General features: G+C 37.8%; 1 protein-coding gene across 1 annotated transcript in view; it reads left to right on the forward strand.

Annotated features, from left to right (window-relative positions):
- LOC118764585 (galaxin-like) overlaps nt 1–3480 on the forward strand; it is a 97779-nt gene extending 94299 nt beyond the window's left edge. The window contains exon 4 of the transcript XR_005000402.1: nt 3470–3480. The gene's annotated coding sequence lies outside the window, so the exon portion shown is untranslated. The remainder of the gene's footprint in view (nt 1–3469) is intronic.
- The last annotated feature ends 18683 nt before the right edge of the window (nt 3481–22163 follow it).

Raw genomic sequence — 22163 nt, forward strand, 5'->3', positions numbered from 1 at the left:
CAGAAATACTTTAAGAAAAATTTATCTTGAAGCTAAAAAAATAAGACTGAATACGCTATTGAAGATACAACCGAACCTTTTTTCCTTTAAGGCCTAGAATTTCTTTAAAGGGCCACAGTGATAATTTTTAAACAAACACTGAAGTTAGATTAATCTGCCGTGCAAGATCGGACATAGGTAAACTAAGTAAATGTATTATGAATAAATATACAGAACTCAAGAACAAAAGTAAACTCAAACGCATGAGGCAATAGATTGGTTCATCAAAATAGAAAATATAAATAAATGCAAATTCTTACAGGTAGATATTAACGACTATTACACATCAGTTGACGCAACAGTCATAAACAGTGCCCTTATATTTACTAAAATAATACTAAATTGTCTAGGAAAGAAATTCAAATCATACTAACAGCCAAAATATCAATAATTAATTTCCATAATAAATTGTAAGCCCGCAAGGATACACCTGACTGCTTTGGTGTGGCCATGGATTTAGTCGGTTTATACATTCTATATAAGTTAAATAGTGAATTTTCTGAAACAAGGGGTAGTCTGTAAAGGGATGATGCACTATTCATCATCAAAATCCATTCAAACAGAAAACTAAAATTATACAAGAAAAGAATCCACCAGTTCGTTAACCGACTTGGGTTTAATATTTCTATTTATATAGAACATAACTCAGTTAATTTTTAGACTTGAATTCTAACCTTATTTCTGGAAAATATGCGTCATACCATAAGCCTAATTCCAAAATCACGTATATTAATATAAAAAGTAATCATCCTAAGTCAATTATTAATTGTTTAGTTAATAATATCGTACAAAGAATAAATTACCGCTCATCTAACGAAGATATATTTACCAATAACAAGGAATTATATAATATTGCATTAGAAAAAGCAGAATGTTGATCGATTGCTTCGAAAAAGTATAGCGAATTGGAGGACGGACTTGACAGCATCTGGAAGAACCTAAGGGACAATGGGAATCAGGAGAAGCATCTTTCTAAAGGGTCTGCCTGTCCCCACTGGTCTTTGTACTCTGCATGATAACACTAACACTGATTCTGAGGAAAGCAATGTCTGGATATGTATTCAAAAGCCGTCAACAAAAAAGTCAACCACTTAATATTCACGAATAACCTCAAACTTTATGGTAAAGATGAAGCCCAAGTCAGTTCCCTCGTTGATACGGTGTATACTTTCAGTGCTGATATTAGAATGGAGTTCGGACTTAAACGTGTGGTGAGTTAGTCTTGAAGAGAGGCAAAATCAAATTTATAGATGGGATGGCGATACCGTCGGTGGAGGTTATGGAGCAGATAGAAAAGACGGGCTATAAGTACTTGGAGATACAGAAGATAAATAAATTGATGGAGAAAGAAATGACAGAAAATTTTTAGGTGGAGTACTTGCACAGACTGAGACTGATACTTAAGTCAGAATTAAACGGATGGAATAAGATTGAAGCTATCAACAGCTGGGCGATTTCAATAATTAGATATAGACCAGGGATAAACACATGGACGGTAGACGAGCTAAACAGCTTAGACAGAAAGACAAGAAAGTTGCTGACTAGATATGGGATTCTCAACCCCAAAAGTGACAAAACAGACTGAATACACCAAGAAAAAGAGGCAGAGGGGGGGCTGATTGAACGCGTACTCAGTATTAGAGCAGAAGAAAACAACGTAGCATGGTATGCAAAAAGATGCCACAGAACCACTATTGTTGGAAGTGAGAAGGTCAGGCTTGTGTAGGACGGAAGGTTGCAAAGATAAAGCACTGTACAAGCAATTGAACACGAATGAAACTGAAAATAGGTGGATAAACAAAAGAATTCATGAACAATTTCATTGGAATGCTGAAGACAAGGCAGATGGAGAACAAAGATGGTTATGAATGACTAAAAGTGATTTAAAACCGGAAACGGAGGATCTAATCTGTGCTGCCTAAGAGCAAGCATTAAGAACCAATTAAATTAAATACAGAAAAACAACAGAAAGTGATAAGTGCAGAACTTGTAGACAAAATAGTGAAACAGTATGGCATATTACCAGTCAATGTACGCCACTAGCCCAGTAGACAACGTGGCAATATAGCAAGGAATGTCTTTTGGACACTTCGCTACATGTATGGACTTGACACAGCCAAAAGGTGGTAGAAACATAAACCCGAAGGCATCCTCGAAAATGATAATGCAAAGATCCTATGAGATTTTATGATTCAGTGCGACCATGAGATAGGGAATATGACACCAGACAAAGTGTTGAGAAAATAACCGTGAATCTGACCCATTTCACGGTCAGCTTCAGCTGGATTCCAGCATTTCTCTACTGTATACATGGGATATGGTAGTGTTTTGAAAATGTGTTTCATCTGATGATTATTATTTTTTGAATTGACGTAATGTTATATATACATATATAACTTACTTGGAAATGGATGCATGGAGTTCAATTAAATAATAAATAGTAAACTAACTATGACATATATGGTACAAGCAACATGGAATACGTAAAGAAACGGGTTTAATACATAAACGAGATAAAATTGAAGAACTGGATAAGTAAACTCAGACAATTCTGGAAATGACGAGTAGATAGGCATCCGACAACTGATGAAGGTCCTTTCTCGGTGTTTACTTGTTCTGTTCTCCATTTTTCTCGTCTTTGTATTTAACCCGTTTGTTTACGTATTTCATGTTGTTTGAACCGTTGTTGATGTCCTGTACCCGTATATATATATATATATATATATATATATATATATATATATATATATATATATATATATATGCGTGTATATATACATAATTTAGAGAAAAACCACTATTAAACAATTCAATAAAGAAGATGTTATTCACACCATATCGAAAACATATACTATAAAAAAAACTTATTTTAAATTAATAAAGTACAATAATAGTAAACAGTAGTAAAAAGACTACGCACGTTTTATGGCTTTATTTTCAAATACATAATAATAATAATAATATCAATTCGATTCAAAATTAAATCGTACTAAAATTAATTCTATTTAAAAATATAGTCACTCATCAGGTCTAAGATAATAAATAATAATAAACAATAATAATAGTAGAATAAATGTATTTATCTTAACTTATACTAATTATCAAAGAAATATATAAAAAATTCGTGGTTTTTCTCTAAATTATATACATATAATATATATTGTGAAATTTGATTTATAATTGTTAAATTGAATTTTTCCCTGTAAGTTTTGGAATTATATTCCCTACTATGATATATATATGTATATATATATATATATATATATATATATATATATATATATATATATATATATATATATATATATATATATATAATTGAGGTTGAGTTGAATTAGGTACTTAAGGTGAGGCACCAAATCTGCCCAGTATTGTCTGCACAGTTCGAAGTTAGATGTATAAAAAACTAATAAGTAATAACGATGTGCAGGCATTACGGCCGCTTCAAGCAGCTCCATTTACTCGATCAATGCAAACATTACATGAGTTTGAAATAAACTGCACTCCTCGGATGCGTATGACCATATTGACTTCCCTACATACAGGATACTACATTAAATTTTTTAGAAATTTTTTTATCAGTACTAGAGACTAAAATACATTGCTCCTTTTTGCTATTTCTGTAGTAGAATAAATTTAGGGAAAGAATACCTAAAGCCTACTATAATTTAGAGCGACAGAAGAATAGTTAAGTTCATTTTTTGGCTCAAAAAGCAAAAAGCAAGGCCATGTAGGGGGACGTGGAGTTATTTACAGGGGTGTTCATGCAAAGAGTTCAGGCCATTTCTGGTCAAGAGAGGCTTTGAACCGAGCGGTCGTCGGCATCTTCACTATCTCGTCCGGCAGGTTATTCCACGGATCCGTAACTCGGACGGGGAAAGCCCCTCTCCTTCGATTGAGATGAAATCGTCGCAGATAGAGCTTTTCGGAGTGACCCCGTAGTCTACGCTCTGGAGCAGGAGTGAAGAACAGCTCTTTCGAGAGGTTACACTTTCCGCTTATGATGTTGTGAACAAGAATGAGATCACCACGGCGTCGTCGTTTTTCTAGAGAATAAATGTCGAGCGTCTTCAGCCTTTCTTCATAAGACAAATGCTTGAGACCAAGAACCATGCGGGTAGCCAGCTTCTGGACTCTTTCGAGATGATGTATGTCTTTGAGGAGATAAGGAGATGAGGCTTCAACCCCGTACTCCAATATAGGTCTCACCAGCGTGACATAGAGCGGTAGGACTATGGCTACTGTGAGCATTCCGTATGACCGTCGAATCAAAAACAGAACTCCGCGTGCTTTGTTGGTAGCATGAACGCACTGGGCCGAAGGCGAAAAGGAAGAATTCACCAAGATACCCAGGTCCTTTACCTGGTCGGTCCTCTCCAGCAGCAGACGACCCTGCTCGAAATCAAGTTGAGTTGCAGGAGAAGAGCCAACAGGCAGATGACAGCACTTTGACACGTTCAGACACAGGTCCCATTCGTTAGACCATCTCCAAACTTGGTGGAGGCATCGACGAAGATCATCTATATCACCACGAGGAGCGACCAGTTTGACATCATCGGCAAACAGAAGGGTGTGTTGCGTGAGGTCGTCGGGCAAGTCATTTATGAAGAGTAAAAAAATAAGGGCCCAAGCACTGAACCTTGAGGCACGCCACTGCTCGCACTGGAGACGTCGGACAGCGAACCATTAACTTGGACTTGGAAGAAGCGATCTGAGAGGAAGGCACCAACCCATCGTACAATATCCGGATGGAAACTATATGCTTGAAGCTTGACAAGTAATAGGCGGTGGTTAACCGAGTCAAAAGCTTTGGCAAAGTCCAATAGAACGATGTCAACAACATCACCATCATCCAGAATACGCGTCACCAATTCTTCCATTACCAGTAAGTTGGTCAAGCATGATCTCTTCGGCACGAAGCTGTGTTGGGAATCAGAGATAGAGGCTGTGTTTTGGAGGTGGAGCAACATACTTTTCTTAAGGATGGTTTCGAACATCTTGCTGATTATTGAAGTAAGGGAAACCGGTCGGTAGTTAAGCGGGTCTTTGCGGCTCCCTTTCTTGAAAATTGGGCAGATTATCGCTGTTCTCCAGTCCGCAAGTATAACACCCGTCGCCAATGACATGTTGAATACAAGTGTTAAAGGTTCGCAGATGACCGGAGACAACGCTTTGATAACCTGTGGGTGTATGCCATCAGGGCCGTGACCCTAGTTGACATCGAGGCCTTGAATAACGCGCTCGACTTCGTCCCGAGTGATGACCAATCTAGGCATTGGAGGTACCGATCTATCAAATGGAGGGGGTTCACGACCATCATCTTGTTTGAAAATTGTTGAAAAAGCCTTGGCAAATAACTGACTCTGCTGATAAGGGTCCTTAATCGATACGCCTGTTGAGTCTACCAACGTTGCAATTCGGTTGTTCAAGCGGGAATTCCGTTGGACATGGGCAAAGAAGGGTTTTGGATTGCGACTTGCGTTTGCCACGATTCTGTATTCATATCTGAAGCGTTCTTCCTTTTCAATTTTCACGGCTCGGTCTTGTTGAGTTTTGTACAACTCAAAAGCTGCAGTCGAGTCCAGATTTTTGAATTCAACCCAAGCAATATCTCTGAGTCTAAGTTCTCGTTTAACCTTCTTCGTCACCCAGGGCTTGTGTTTCTTCTTCTTGGGAAGCCCAACGGGAACTGCTTGGTCAGTCAACCAGATTACATATGCCTTGAGGGACGACCATAGTTCGTCAACTGAGTACATCGTCATCAGAGATCGCCAGTTCAGAAGCGAGGAAGTCTCGGTTAGAATTTCAAGATTGATTGCAGAGAATACTCTGCGTGGCAGCGAAGTAGTCGTGGGCGTAGAAAATGTTGTGTGCATGTCGAACTTCAGGACCACGTGATCACTCTTGGCAAGAGGGGCGCACACAGATAAGCCTGACACTGATCTTGGATAGCGGGAGTATACCAGATCCAGCATAGATGGCTGCTGCCCAGACCGATGCCTTGTCAGATATTCAACATGTTGCGATAGAAAACAATCTTCAGCCACGTCAAGAAGGGCCCGGCTGAACCGGGAATATGATGTACAAATTGATGCGGGCCCGTCGATCGTGGGAGCGTTGAAGTCTCCTAATATCAAACAGTCATGAGAAGCTGAAACGAATCTTATCGCTTCGAGTAAATGAGCATCGTCCTGGGGGTCGGCAAGAGGCGGCCTGTAGACAGCTAACACGGGCAGGCAAAACCCGGATAGGCTAAGCTTGCAATAGACGGCATCGAATTTTGTTGTAGGTTGAGCATTAGTGGGTAGAATACCGCTGGACGGTTTGAGATCAGATTTAACATACACAGCAACACCTCCACCTCGCCCTTTTTCTCTGTCACATCTGAAGAGGGTGTAGCCCTGTAGGTGGAATTCCGAGTCCTTTACTGCTGGAGTCAGCCAAGTCTCGGTGGTAGCTATCACATCTGGGGAATCATGCATGGCCAGTGTAAATAATTCGCTGAACTTAGGAAATAAGGAGCACGAGTTGGTATAGACGATGCTGAGCTGTGAAGTTTGAGGGGCGGGAATTAGGGAACAAGCAGAATAAGGGGTATCAGAGATAGCATCGTTGTCGGGGGTGTCTACTTTACTTCGATTCGCCCTCGATTCACTTTCCCTTTCAGCACTACAGCATGCGACCAGAGGTAGGACTTATATATAATGGAAAATGTGCATCTAAACTTAGTAAAATTTACCTATTAACAGAAATTTTGAAAAGGATTTCAGGATTCAGTAAGAGAAGAAGGATAGATAAAACAATGGACGTCATAAGATGAGGAACTTTTATATAAAAAGAAACCCCATAATGCTTATTTCTAGCATAATGTTAAGGCGGTCATAGTAAAACTATTCAACAATGAATCTTTAATAAAATTCAGCTATCGTCCGGTATAAATATTCTATTGAATCAAAGCAAAGATTAAGGTCTAAAAAGTAAGATAAATATTTCTATAATATGTACATTTATTTAAAAACCTTGTAATATATATATATATATATATATATATATATATATATAATTACTAACATTTCCAAAAATTTGAAAAGAATATAAGATGGCATAAAAATACCATATATATATATATATATATATATATATATATATATATATATATAAAATATACATTAGAGATAAAACCACTATTATGCAACTCAAACAGTGATAGACATAAACCAAAACATGAATAACAAATAAAATATATTTTTATAAAACATATAACTAGATCTCAAAATGTATAAAAATGAATGATCAATATATAAGTACTCCCTAATATTATTATTGGAATATATATATATATATATATATATATATATATATATATATATATATATATATATATATATATATATATATATATACATATATAATAAAGTGGAATTGTAGGGTACCGCACGAGTGGAATTATATACGAAAGAAGGTTTGAAAAGGCAATTTTAAAAAATGTTTATTTACTTTACCGGTTTCACTCTTTGGAAAAAGATTGTCAAAAGTAACATGTAGAAGTTTGGTTGCTTTAATTATTTGTTGTTACAAAATGCTACATTACATATATACAGTCTTTGGTAACAAGGACATGTTAAGGACATAAAAAAGTTTAACAAGTTCCTTAAAATATTGGGCACAAAAGATTACAACATAAATAATCATTCTCAAGAACATGTTAAAGATAGTTTCCAGAAGGAATTATTAAAAAGTTCAGTAGGATATTGGTATTGTATCTGTACTTTCAAACACGCACAGAATATTGGTTGACACAGAGTACTACAATACATATATATACATTCTTTGGTGACAAGAGCATGTTAAGAACATAAAAAAGTTTAACAAGTTCATTGAAATATTGGGCAGAAAAGATTACAACAAATATATTATACATTCTCAAGATAATTTCCAGAAGGAATTATTAAAAAGTTCAGTGGAATATTGGTATACACGCACAGAATATTATGACTTCAAAAAGGTTTACATTATAATAGTAGGGAAGCTAAAACTGACCTGTCCACCATTACGTTAACATGATGGATATACTTGTATTTCCGTCAAGGCAAAAAGAATAACAACAGCACTCTTCTTTGCAACAAACAGCTAGCTTCAGGCCTGCACGTAGGTTCGATACGCGTTGCAAACATGTTTTAAACGAGATTTCAACGACTCTACAACAGCCAAGCAAGCGGCAGTGTGGAACTTGCAGGCGGTAGTGTGGTACTTGCAGGCGATGGTAGCAGACGTGGTATTTTTATTGTGTTAAACAGGCGTTCAGAGTGGAAGTGTTGTTGTTTTCACTTGCAAAAATCTAAACCCATACAAAATGGGTAGGTTTCTTATTAAAAAGAAGTGTGATGTTGATGAATGTGAACCTAGAAGTGAGCAAAACTGAAGTGAAGCAAATAAGAAACTGAAACCGCAGCCTACTCGAAAGTACGATGCAAGTTATTTAAGCCTTGGTTTCACATGGACTGGAACCCAAGACCCTCTTTTGCCGCTATGTTTAGTATGTGGAAATAAAATGTCAAATGTCAAAATGTCTGCTACTACGGTTCTTTTGCACTTATTCTTTACTCATTAATTTTCTAGTTTTCATCGCAATTGAATAGTTTTCTAATGAAATACAACAGGCAGTGCGTATCAACACACATACTGAGCACTTGTGAGTACATTCGAGATGATAAAGGAACACGTATAGGCACAGATACAAAAAGAGATGCTGAGTGAGAGAGAAGCAAATGTATTTTATAAGTAATTATTTTCATGTCTGCATAAACCTCATGTAGGGGCATGGCTTGGTGGTTGGTAGGTTCATCTGAACATCATAAGATCGTTCTTTCGATCCCTTGACATTTGATGTGTTGAATCCTTCATTACATAGTTTCATCTTACGCGGGTGAAATGAGTGTGAGTATAGCCTGCTCTCATTCCCTGTCTAATACTTCGTCGCTGTTCCTCTGGATCTTGTGCGATAAGACCAAGGGAGTGTCTACGTTTCTTTGTGACTATAGAGATGCCAAAAACTAGTAGCAAAATCCTTTTACATGTTACCATATCACACTCTCCAACGCGTGAAATATACTCTCCCTCCTCATTAATTCTATGAGCTAATCAATTATGGAGTTTTAGTACAGCCAGGTTAATTATATTGCTAATTATATGCTAATTATATATTAAATATGTTAATTATATTTCTGATTATATACTGAAGGACTATGCACAGTTAAAATTTAGGACCGGAATTTCAGGCTGCAATTATTCTACTCCGCTTTAAACAATTGAACATGAATACCACCAAGTGCAACAGAATGACTGAGATATTCAAAATTAGCATGTTGCTTATTGTGTGGCATCCTGGGCAAGTGTCTTCTACTATAGCCTCGGACCGACCAAAGCCTTGTCAACGGATTTGGTAGATGACAGCTGAAAGAAGCCCATGGTATATGTATCTATGTATGTATGTATGTATGTATTATGTATGTATATGTTTGTATATGTGTTTATCCCCCCACCATCACTTGACAACCGATGCTAGTCTGTTTATGTGCCCCGTAACATAGCGAGTCAACAAAAATGACCGATAGATTAAGTACTAGGCTTACAAAGAATAAGCCTTGGGGTCGATTTGTTCGACTAAAGGCGGTGCTCCAGCATGACCGCAGTCATATGACTGAAACAAATAAAATAATAAAAGACAACAACAACAACAACGACAACAACAACAACAATGATGATAATAATAATAATAATAATAATAATAATAATAATAATAATAATAATAATAGTAATAATCCTTTCTTCTATATGCACAAGGCCTGAAATTTTGTTGAGAGTGGTTGGTGCTTGTCGGTTACATCGAACTTGTAATAATAGTAAAGAATAAGCGGAGCAGGACTCGGTTTGTAATAGAGTCTTTACTTCACGGTTTCAACAATATTTCATTAGATCGTCTTCATTCGTCAGGTTCAAAATGTAAAATGAAAGAAAATATAAGGCAGAAACACAGAAATTGAATAAAATCCAGAAACACAGAAATTCGAAATATAAGCGAGGAGATCCTGCGTTCCTATTTTTATAAAATTACATCATGCATCATTTTATCGAAATACAAGTGGTAAAGGGAAAAAGAAGGGAAACAACGCACTCACAGACAAAAATATCCACAGAATTTGGCTGTCCATAACAGTTCCTGCCAACTTGACCTCGCTCAATTTCCTAAAGGTGACCCTAAACCAGGAAACGGACAAGTTATACCCTTACAAGGAGGCCAAAAAAGAAACTGTGTACTTCCACATAAGTTTCTATCACCACCCTGACTCCCACTGTAGCTAGAAGCCCAATCCAGTTTCAGGCGTTAGCAGAATATTCAAGCTTTCTCCATATCCAAGACCCCTCCCCACTACAATAATGCATTGGCGACGAGTTGGTTTACTGAGAAGCTACCATATGTGAAGGAAATTCGCACTTGAAGAGGAGCAAAAAGGGAAAGATAGTCAACCTTCCATGTAACTTAAAAGTTTTCACCAACTAGATGGGAATTTCCTGTCGTTGATTATGAAGTATTTCTTCGGGGGCTACAAGTACTATACGCTTTCCAACCCACATAACATCAAGATGCGCTACTCCTACTTAGATAAAATCGCATCTAACATTATACGTGTAAAATAGATGCAAACATGCACCTGCACCGTCTCTAACCCGGACTCGTAACGGCTGAAATGCTACCAGCTGCCCTCTAGGACGATCTTACCTCTCAAGGGCTATAGTCTACAGATTTAACCCTACACATATTGTACCCGCAACTGCCAACTGTCTCCGTGGAATATTGCACATCGTCCACCAACCTACATTATCTATTAGCAAGAAATACGAACTATCTTATTACTACCTCCTGATCAACTTCAAACCATTGGCTGCCCGTAGGCATTGTTGGATAGATTTCTTATCCAACGATGCTTACGCAGACTGCAGACCAACCCCTCCAAACCGTTACAGCCCCTGTATACCTATATTCACTTCCACAATAATGGTGTGGCACGCAAACTCACCCACAAAGGGATAGATTTATCTACACAGACCTATACGCGCACACATAAACACACACACATACACGCTTACATACATAGACACACCTCTACGAATACTTCCCCTTTCTCATCCCCCCCACATCCCCACCTCAAACCAACGCCTGTTACCCCATCCCGGCAATGCTGACGCAACTACGCTAATATACATCTATCCCACCCACACGCATTAATGCCAAAAACATGAATATATTCATATATATATATATTCATATATATATATATATATATATATATATATATATATATATATATATATATATATATATATATATATATATATATTTACGTATATACACACGAGTGACACAAGACAAAACCACACGCATGCGCGCAGATATTTTTCAGGCAAACGAGCAGGCACACGTACGTTTATAAACAAATGCAAGAATGTACATCCTTACACACACTTGCCCTTACATGCATCCTTAACACGCTCGCGCACGCGCATACAGAATGCACTAACACACGTATTCGTAGGCACACACGCACATACACACACACATACACACATACATACATATGTATATACACACATACTCATACAACCAATAACACACCTACATCCACGTACTCATACGCCTGGTACACAGAGAAATATTTTCTCCAGCCGGTCCTGGTTCTGTTTGCTTTCAAGTTCCCACAGAGGCCCAACAGACACCATGACACCGCCACCTTCCCGTCCAGCCAAGCTGTTCAAAAAATGTTCCTTTCTAATGTATCTAATGTATCTAATGTATCCTTTCTAATCTTACTTCTAACAATCTCATGTGATCTGCTCTAACAAATAGCAGTCATCTTCCAGTAGCCATCTTCCTATATTTCTTCATTCGGTAATCTGAGCCTGAAGGAGAACAGCATCAGTTAGAAGCCTGCGAAACTTTAAGTCACAAAGAGCGGAATAATAATAATGATCATATATGGTGCGGCACCTTGGACAAATGTTTTCTACTATAGCCTCGGGCTAACCAAAACCTCATGTGTGGATTTGGTAGACGGAAACTGAAAGAGGCCCGTCGTATGTATATATACAAAGTAGGTCAGACAGGTACAATTTGGTCTGTGGTGTCTAAGTTTTTTTTCTTTTCAAGTGAAGCCATGGCGCTGTCAACGATAGATAATAGCGTGATTGCCTACGACAGTTACGAGAAGTATAACGAGTCTGCCATAGCAGTTCAGCGGGACTTTTGGCGCCACTTCAACATTCACCGAAATCAGGCTGTTCCCAACTGTAACACTACGTTGAGTGAATGCACTTCGTACACGAGGTACACTAATGAATAGGAAACCGGTGGGGGCGCCACTCGCGGTCAACTTCCAAGAACGCTATCAGAAATGCACCAATGAAAACGGACACCACATGATGGATGTTGTTTTCCTCACTTGATTTTGACAAATGTTAATTCAAAACGAACGCACTAATGTCAATAAAATTTGTTTGCAGCTAATATTAATGATTTTGCGACTTTTTCATAAACGTCAGTCCTCTCTGCTCCACCCTGTGTGTGTGTATGTATGTATATATATATATATGAAAAAACAAGTAAAAAATAGAAAATGCTAAAATAATTTTATAGTGAACATTTCAGTACCGGTTTCGGTCATTTTGAGACCTTTTCAACTGTAACGATTAAATAATTAAATTTAGAAAAATTAGAAGAAAAGTTTTTTTAAAAGAATATTTCTATAGTAGTGTTCAGATTTAAGTGGCATTCTGCCTTTCTCTGACTCCCTTGTTTGCACTTGTGTGTTCGAGGTAGTTGTGAGCTCTTGGTAGGGTAGTAGAGAGAAGGCTGGTGAGGAAAGGGGGTGGGAGAATCTGGGAGTGCCCTGATGGTCGTATTTTGAATGGTCAGTGGCGGCTGGCAGTCTCAGTTCAATTCAGGAGAATATTTATATTGACAGGCTTCTTTATAGAATTAGCGTAGGTGTTATACTAAAAAACATTAGTGACAAACTTAAGGGGTAGGGGGTGGAGAAGAAGAAGAAGAAGAAGAAGAAGAAGAAGAAGAGAAGGAGAAGGAGAAGATGACGATGATGGTGATGGTGGTGATGATTATGACGACGATGATGATGATAACGATGATGATGATGAAGAAGAAGAAGAAGAAGAAGAAGAAGGAGGAGAAGGAGAAGATGGTGGTGATGATGGTGGCGATGATGATGATGCCGATGATGATGATAACGATGATGATGAAGAAGAAGAGGAAGAAGAAGAAGAAAAAAACAGAGAAGGGAGAATATGAATGGGTGTAAATATAGCTATGAAGGGGCTGATCAGTAATGGATTCTATGGAGTGTAGTATTTGTGTGTGTATGTATATATATTTTTTTTTTTTTTCTGTTATTCTAAAGTTGAGGTATATTAATTGTTTGTCGTAGACCCGTTAAGAAGTGGCTTGTATTTTGTAATAAAGAGATTTTCTTTACTTATTCGTTGTCTCGAGGTTGTATCGTCCCTAAATTGGTAGAGGGGGAAAATTCTGAAGTTTGGTGTTTTTTTGTTGGCGCAAGTATCTATGTGTTGGCTAAAAGCTATTTTTCTGTTTTGGGGAATTTTTATCTGGGATCTGTGCAGGGCCATTCGTTTACGCAAACTAGTTTTTTTTGGCCTATGTACTGCTCTTGACACCCGGAGCAGGTTAGTGAGTATATTAGGTTCTCCGAAGCACATGTGAAGTTGCTTTTCACTGTAAAACGTTGTCCCTGTTTGAAGGAGAACTCAGAACCCTCGATTAGATAGTCGCATATCCCGCAATTGGGTCTTCCACATTTTTTTACTGTCGGCTTCTGTGTTGAAGAGTGAATTCGGGCTTGTGTAAGGAGACTTTTCATGGATCTAGGCTGTCTTTTGCTTTTTATGATCGTGTGTGTTTGGAGGATTGTGTTCATTCTGTGGTCTTTTTTTAGGAGGGGTATGTTGTGGAGGATGGTGTCGAAGGCTTCGTTATTGAGAGGGTTGTGTGTGGAGATGTATGGTAAGGCTTTTGGTTGTAAGTTTTTCTTTGATTTGGGATGTCTCAGTTCCTTGATGTTAAGTTGAAGGGCACGTTGAATGCATTTGTCAATAAGTGAAGGTGGATAGTTCCTGGTGATTAGGGTATCTTTTAGTTCTTGTAGTCGTGTGTCTCTGGTGTTTGCGTTAGGGACTATAGTGCATATCCTTTTTGCTAGATTGAAGGGGATATTCATCCTGGTGTGTCTGGGGTGGCATGAATTGAATGGAAGATATTGCTTAGAGTCTGTAGGCTTATAGTATATGTCTGTTTCTATTATATTATTAGCTTTCTTAATGAGGATATCGAGGAAGGGGAGTTGTTGTTGGCTATATTCCATCGTGAATTGGATGTTTACGTCCAGTCCGTTTAAAATTTTCTGGAATTCTATGAGTTTTTCTATATTTTTATGCCAAAGGATGAAACAGTCATCTAGATATCTCTTCCAGTTGTTTTCTATGTAGATGGAGAAAGGGCTGCCATATCTTTCTAGAACCTTACGATACAGACTGATCTCTAGGTATCCTATGACTAGGTTGGCAAAGGAGGGGGCCATTCGTGTACCCATCGCAGTCCCCGATTTTTGTCGGTAGAAGTTGTCATTGAAGGCGAAGAAGTTATTTTCCAGGATGAATTTAACCCCTTCTATCACAAATATCCCCTTCAATCTAGCAAAAAGGATATGCACTATAGTCTCTAACGCAAACACCAGAGACACACGACTACAAGAACTAAAAGATACCCTAATCACCAGGAACTATCCACCTTCACTTATTGACAAATGCATTCAACGTGCCCTTCAACTTAACATCAAGGAACTGAGACATCCCAAATCAAAGAAAAACTTACAACCAAAAGCCTTACCATACATCTCCACACACAACCCTCTCAATAACGAAGCCTTCGACACCATCCTCCACAACATACCCCTCCTAAAAAAAGACCACAGAATGAACACAATCCTCCAAACACACACGATCATAAAAAGCAAAAGACAGCCTAGATCCATGAAAAGTCTCCTTACACAAGCCCGAATTCACTCTTCAACACAGAAGCCGACAGTAAAAAAATGTGGAAGACCCAATTGCGGGATATGCGACTATCTAATCGAGGGTTCTGAGTTCTCCTTCAAACAGGGACAACGTTTTACAGTGAAAAGCAACTTCACATGTGCTCCGGAGAACCTAATATACTCACTAACCTGCTCCGGGTGTCAAGAGCAGTACATAGGCCAAACAAAAAATGGTTTGCGTAAACGAATGGCCCTGCACAGATCCCAGATAAAAATTCCCCAAAACAGAAAAATAGCTTTTAGCCAACACATAGATACTTGCGCCAACAAAAAAACACCAAACTTCAGAATTTTCCCCCTCTACCAATTTAGGGACGATACAACCTCGAGACAACGAATAAGTAAAGAAAATCTCTTTATTACAAAATACAAGCCACTTCTTAACGGGTCTACGACAAACAATTAATATACCTCAACTTTAGAATAAAAGAAAAAAAAAAAAAAAAAATATATATATATACACACACAAATACTACACTCCATAGAATCCATTACTAATCAGCCCCTTCATAGCTATATTTACACCCATTCATATTCTCCCTTCTCTGTTTTTTCTTCTTCTTCTTCTTCCTCTTCTTCTTCATCATCATCGTTATCATCATCATCGGCATCATCATCATCGCCACCATCATCACCACCATCTTCTCCTTCTCCTCCTTCTTCTTCTTCTTCTTCTTCTTCTTCATCATCATCATCGTTATCATCATCATCGTCGTCATAATCATCACCACCATCACCATCATCGTCATCTTCTCCTTCTCCTTCTCCTTCTTCTTCTTCTTCTTCTTCTTCTTCTTCTTCTCCACCCCCTACCCCTTAAGTTTGTCACTAATGTTTTTTAGTATAACACCTACGCTAATTCTATAAAGAAGCCTGTCAATATAAATATTCTCCTGAATTGAACTGAGACTGCCAGCCGCCACTGACCATTCAAAATACGACCATCAGGGCACTCCCAGATTCTCCCACCCCCCTTTCCTCACCAGCCTTCTCTCTACTACCCTACCAAGAGCTCACAACTACCTCGAACACACAAGTGCAAACAAGGGAGTCAGAGAAAGGCAGAATGCCACTTAAATCTGAACACTACTATAGAAATATTCTTTTAAAAAAACTTTTCTTCTAATTTTTCTAAATTTAATTATTTAATCGTTACAGTTGAAAAGGTCTCAAAATGACCGAAACCGGTACTGAAATGTTCACTATAAAATTATTTTAGCATTTTCTATTTTTTACTTGTTTTTTCATATATATCAACTCGTGTGTTCCTTTTCACCCTTATACATTTATATATACGTGTGAGTGTGTGTGTGCATTTGTGTATGTGTTTGTACCCCCAGTCAACGCTTGGAAAATAGTGTTGGTGTGTTTACGTCCCTGTAACTTAGATGTTTTGCAAACAACTTGGACATGCAAGTACTACGAGTCGAAAGCTCCGTATACCGGAAGCCAGCAAGCGTATCAGGAGAGAACGCGCACCGTTTCGGGGCCTAACTCACAACGGCATCATTGCACACCGGCTCCCCTCACTGACATGAGGCCCCGCTTGCTAGATCAACTGGTTATCAAATAGCTCAATATTCTTCTAGCCATCGCTCATCGCCTCTTTTTAATCAAATCCAGTGGCTAGCCATTTCCACTGTAGTTTGGATATCGTTCATGGTGTTATTTACCTACGATGAGTTAGGCCTAACGATAACAGCAGTCGCCTCACACTGTGTCTGACAAATCCTCTACATCTTGATAACTCCAAACACTTGATTGTTTCCGGTATGCGGAGCTTTCGACTGATAGCACTTGCATACTTTTACTTTTTTACCTTTTACTTGTTTCAGTCATTTGATTGTGGCCATGCTGGAGCACCGCATTTAGTCGAACAAATCCACCCTAGGACTCATTCTTTTTCAGATAGAATATTGTTTAAATAGAGCAGCACTGTTGTTCTTTCTTTTTAGTCAAATTTTGTTGTTCAGGTCATATTCTCTTTTAGGATATCTAATTAATCAGATTGTTTATTGATTCTGTCAGTTTTCAATCAATTACAACTATCGATCATGACAGAAGTTATAATGAGAACATCTGTTGCAACTTAGTGGATCTCTTTGACAAGCATCGACCAAAAGAAAGATAAATGAAATATAAATTTTGAAAATTTAAATTTTACAATTACACACACATAATGCACAAACACACGCACACATACACACACGTATGTGTGTGTATGTGTGTGTGTTTGTGTATGCGTGTGTGAAAAATGTATAAACAAACAATGTAACGTATACTGGATGTAAAAATGATGGGAACACAAACAGGAGGTTCGTAATTTTCATCAGTTATCGACCAACTGGTATAATTCAGTTTCGCACCCTTAACGGTAAGACTGAGTAATTTCCAATTGGCGGTGCCCCTAAAAGAATGTTTTCTTACGGAGAATTAGGGATAAGAGTAAATAAAAGAAAACAAAACAAGCAAAACAACACAGCGTATGATTTAGGACGGTGGACGAAGACGAACAGTCGAACTAAATATGGCCTTGGGGCCACGGAGACAAGAACAGTGGGTAATGCTTATAAAATGTCTTGAAGGTGCAGGAGTAACTGTATGGTAAGAAGCTTGCTTCTCGACGGTTTGTGATACAATGCCGGCGTGTCTCGAAGTACCTTCCGTGGGAGTTGTGCCACCGAAGGTGGAAACTGTAGATCCTTCCCATGCTGTGGAGGAGGAGTTTGTGGTCTTCTTCCATAAGGGAGGGACAATAGAAAACTTCATTAAGAGGTTTAAAAGGAAAGGCCGAAGGGAGGGGATTCTATCCTGCACGGAGGACCCTGACTGGCCTTCGCAGGTGGCTGCGGAGAGCATATGAGAAACGGATCTGTGCAGGATAATGAACTCCTTCCCGTCGGGCACTTTTAATTTTGCATTAAAGCGGCGGGACTTGACACCGTCCAGGTGTTTGACCAAGGCAAGAAGTCTAGTCAGGCAGGAAGATTTATACTTAATTAAAGTAAGAGGCTTAGTGCCTCATTTGTATTGTTTCATTGATTTATAATTGACTTGTGTAAGAGGTTCACTACCTCACTATGGCTTTCTTGTTCTCAATGCAAAAGGTTTATTGCCTCCTTGATGTCTTACTACGTAAGAGGTTTGTTGCCTCAATATGATACTTATAAGAACAATGTACTCAGGTAAACAACAATCGGCGGGCGTTGCTGTTGCCCTCATTATTATCATATCGTTTACCATTTCATCTCATTATGTCCTTGTCCAGCTCGCAACTTCCTTTCTTCGTAAGGCCTTTATGGCCAATTTAATGAATAAAAGAAGCTTGCTTCCCAACCACATGATTCTAAGTCCAATCTCACTGCGGAGAATTTTGGGCAAGTGTCTTCTACTATAACTTCGGGCCGAGCAAAGCTTTGTGAGTGGAGTTGACAGACGGAAACTGGAAGAAGCCCGTCGTATAAACACATATATGTATATATTTGTGTGTCTGTATTTGTCATCCCACCATCGCTTGGCAACAATGTTCGAGTGTTTACTTCCCCGTAATTTAATGGTTCGGCAAAAGAGACCGATAGAATAAGTACTAGGCTTACAAAGAATGAGTTTGTTCGACTAAAGGCGGTGCTCCAGCATGGCTGCAGTCAAAATGACTGAAACGAGTAAAAGAATAAAAGAATATATATCACTCAACTCAAATAAAATATTTTATTAAGCTCTACTATGTTATTGAGTAATATTTTTTCCGATAGTGTACATATTGTATACGTATACGTGTACATATATCTTATCTATCGATACATACATATATGTGTTTGTATGTGTGCGTGTGTACATACATACTTATACATACACACACACACACGCGCATATGTGTGTGTGTGTGTGTGTGTGTGCGTGTGTGTGTGTGTGTGTGTATGTGTGTGTGTGTGTGCGTGTGTGTGTGTGTGTGTGTATGTGTGTGTGGTGTGTGTGTGTGTGTGTGTGTGTGTGTGTGTGTGTGTGTAAAAACATTTGAGAATCCGATTCGAAATTTCTAGGACTGAACATGTTGTAAGTAGGGGTTGTAAAAAATTAATTGATGAAAAATTAATCGCATTATATTGGTCTAATTAATTTATTGGAGTCGTACTGCCAATTAAAACAATTGATTGCTATCATATCAATTAATTGCAATTAATTACAGTTAATTGCAACATTGTCAGCGAAAGTTTTTCAAATGGCTCACACTTCATTCGACGTTCAATTGGCAAATACAGCGTTCTGTTACTATTTGAGGAATTGTGTTGGCGCTTTGTTCTGGCTGCTGAGAATGATTCATACATTTTGTCGTGCTTAGGAATTGGCTATTTTGTATGTTGTCAAATAATCGCTGCCGAGTGATTCTTGGTTCTGACTGTCGAGAATGATTCACACATTCCGTCTTCAAGTCATTAAATCCTAACTTCGCCTGCAACGCGGTTGTATTTTGAATTCCGCTCCAGCATATTAACTGAATCAGATTTTCATCAGCGGAGTGGCGAAGTATATACTATTTGAAACTGTGGCGAAATATCTTTTATTTTAAAGTAACCCATGCCGCGTGAAAACGAGCAAGTTCTCAGAAAATATTTTAACTAGACAATGAACATATATGGAAATGCAAGTGCGGAAAAAAGTTGACCCAGAAAAAAGTAACTGAATGAACAAATCTTCTGTATCATATACAAAAAAAACAGCAACCAGAGTATTCTACTACACAAGCAACTGGACAACCATCTTTATTGAGTTTTCTTTCACCAAGAATTAGTTTGGTCAGTCGCTCGGTTTTAAATGTTTATGGTGGTTTGAGAGGGTATGTGTTGGTTTAAAACCATTTTATTTTATTGAAGACCCACTGACTCGTAAGTGCACAAACTTGGAAAGTATGACAAATGTGAACTTAAAGAAATACATGGGGAAACTTACTCAAGAAGTGGAAAAGAAAATATCTGATGAACTTCCAGGTAAATTTTCGTTAGTAATCGACGGTTGGACTAAGGGCTCGACGCATTTCATTGGACTTCTGGCATTTTCTTCGTGCAATTATCAAAATGATTATTGCACTATTTTGCTGGCATTTTCGCCAATGGTAAATGAAACATCGTTCACTACTTCTGATTATGTCGTGTATGTGTTAAGTTTCTATAACAAAAATTAAGAAAATGTTGTAGCTATTACTGGAGGTAATACTGAAGTGAAAAAACCTATAGCGAATTTGTGTAGAATAACATTGATTGGATGTGCCTCTCATAAATTCAATCTAGTTGTTTCTGCTTATTCTAGACAAGCAGGAAGTTCTGTATGATAAGATTAAAACGTTGATGGGTAAGCAAAAATCATTAAAACTTGCGAGTAAACCTCGGGAAAAAACGTCTTTGCAACATGACATGATTGAGAGGTACATCTAACTCAAGCTATTTTTAGAATCTTTTCAAGGCGATCCAAAGCTGGTTGAGTATCTGCTGTCTCCATGCGATCATAATGATCTGCAGACTCTAAAAGACAATTTCGGAAAGTTACGCTCAGTAACAGTCGCCTTGCAAAGAACAGAAATAGAATTGGGAGCTGCTCGAATTCTTTTTTACGAAATTCTCGCATTGTATCCTTACGAGGATTTTTTGAAATATTTGCTTCCATCGGCAGCCATTGTGCACAGCCCAAATTTTGAAAGTGGAGTTGTGAAAATTTTACAAAATGCAGAAGCAGAGCTACCTGCGGATGAAGTGGCTGCTGCTCTACATCAGCTGAAAGGGGTGACAGTCATGTCGCAACAGTCTGATTTTTCTGTAGAAGATGATGATTTTGCTTCAACTTGTTTGAAAAAACACAAAAAAGATAAAATTTCATTTCAGCAATATCTGAACTGTAGATTTTTGTTACCAATGTCCAACATCCTGGAACATTTCTTCAGCTCAGCAGGTTACGCTTTTAATGATTTTTCGGCAATAATTAACGCCAATGAATTTAGAAAAGCAATTATTTCTAAACGTCAATCGCGCTTTCTGGGATGAAGAACTAGTTTCAAAAATCTGAAATCGTTCGTGACCTTTTGCTATATTAGAACATTTTAAATGTGTTACTCCTTTGAGAAACTCTTTCAATTATAGGCTTTCAATTTATTTGTTTTTCAACTTCTGTACAATGTAGAGTATAATGTTGTTTGTTTCCTATTCTAAATCAATAAAATTGATCTTTGAACGTCTTCTGATAATCATGTTTTTTGAAACTATAAGACGTGCCTTTTATTTTCTTATCATTTTAGTTCTTATCTAAATCGAAGCTAACACTCCAAAATATATGATGTTTTTACGTTCAGTAAAATAACTGACAATTAATTGCAACAAATTGCAATAATTGATTGGCCTGTATTCCAATTAAAATCAATTGATTGCTAAGAAAATAATTGATTGAGAAGGTTCCAATCAATTATTTACAACTCCTGGATTTTTCAGATTTCAGAATATCTTTATATTTGCATCTATAAAATGGAACAGCCTGGAGATGGAACCGAAGTCTAAACACATTATACATTTACATTTCATAAAATAGATTATATTCTAAATGTACTTATACATAGATTTTTTTATAATTTTTTAAATACATTATACCAGCTGAAGGGTATGATATCAGTCCCCAACTAGGATGTCATGGTTCGATTGATAGGTTTCTGTGCACGTACCCCATTTGTATTTTGGTTTTTACAAAACAGGTATTTTATGTAAAGTAAGTATTGAACATGATTACAAGTTAATAAAAAGAAAGCTGTTAAGAGTCAGCATTTCATTGTTAAAGTATTTTGTAAATAATGACAATTGTCATGTTGCACTCATACATAGATGATCTCACGTTTTGTGCTTACATTGAACAAGAAATGAAACTCTCGATCGTGTGTGTACTGACGAGGGCCAGATCAAGGTACTG

Source organism: Octopus sinensis, linkage group LG8, assembly GCF_006345805.1.
Source record: "Octopus sinensis linkage group LG8, ASM634580v1, whole genome shotgun sequence".
Taxonomy (NCBI): Eukaryota; Metazoa; Mollusca; class Cephalopoda; order Octopoda; family Octopodidae; genus Octopus; species Octopus sinensis.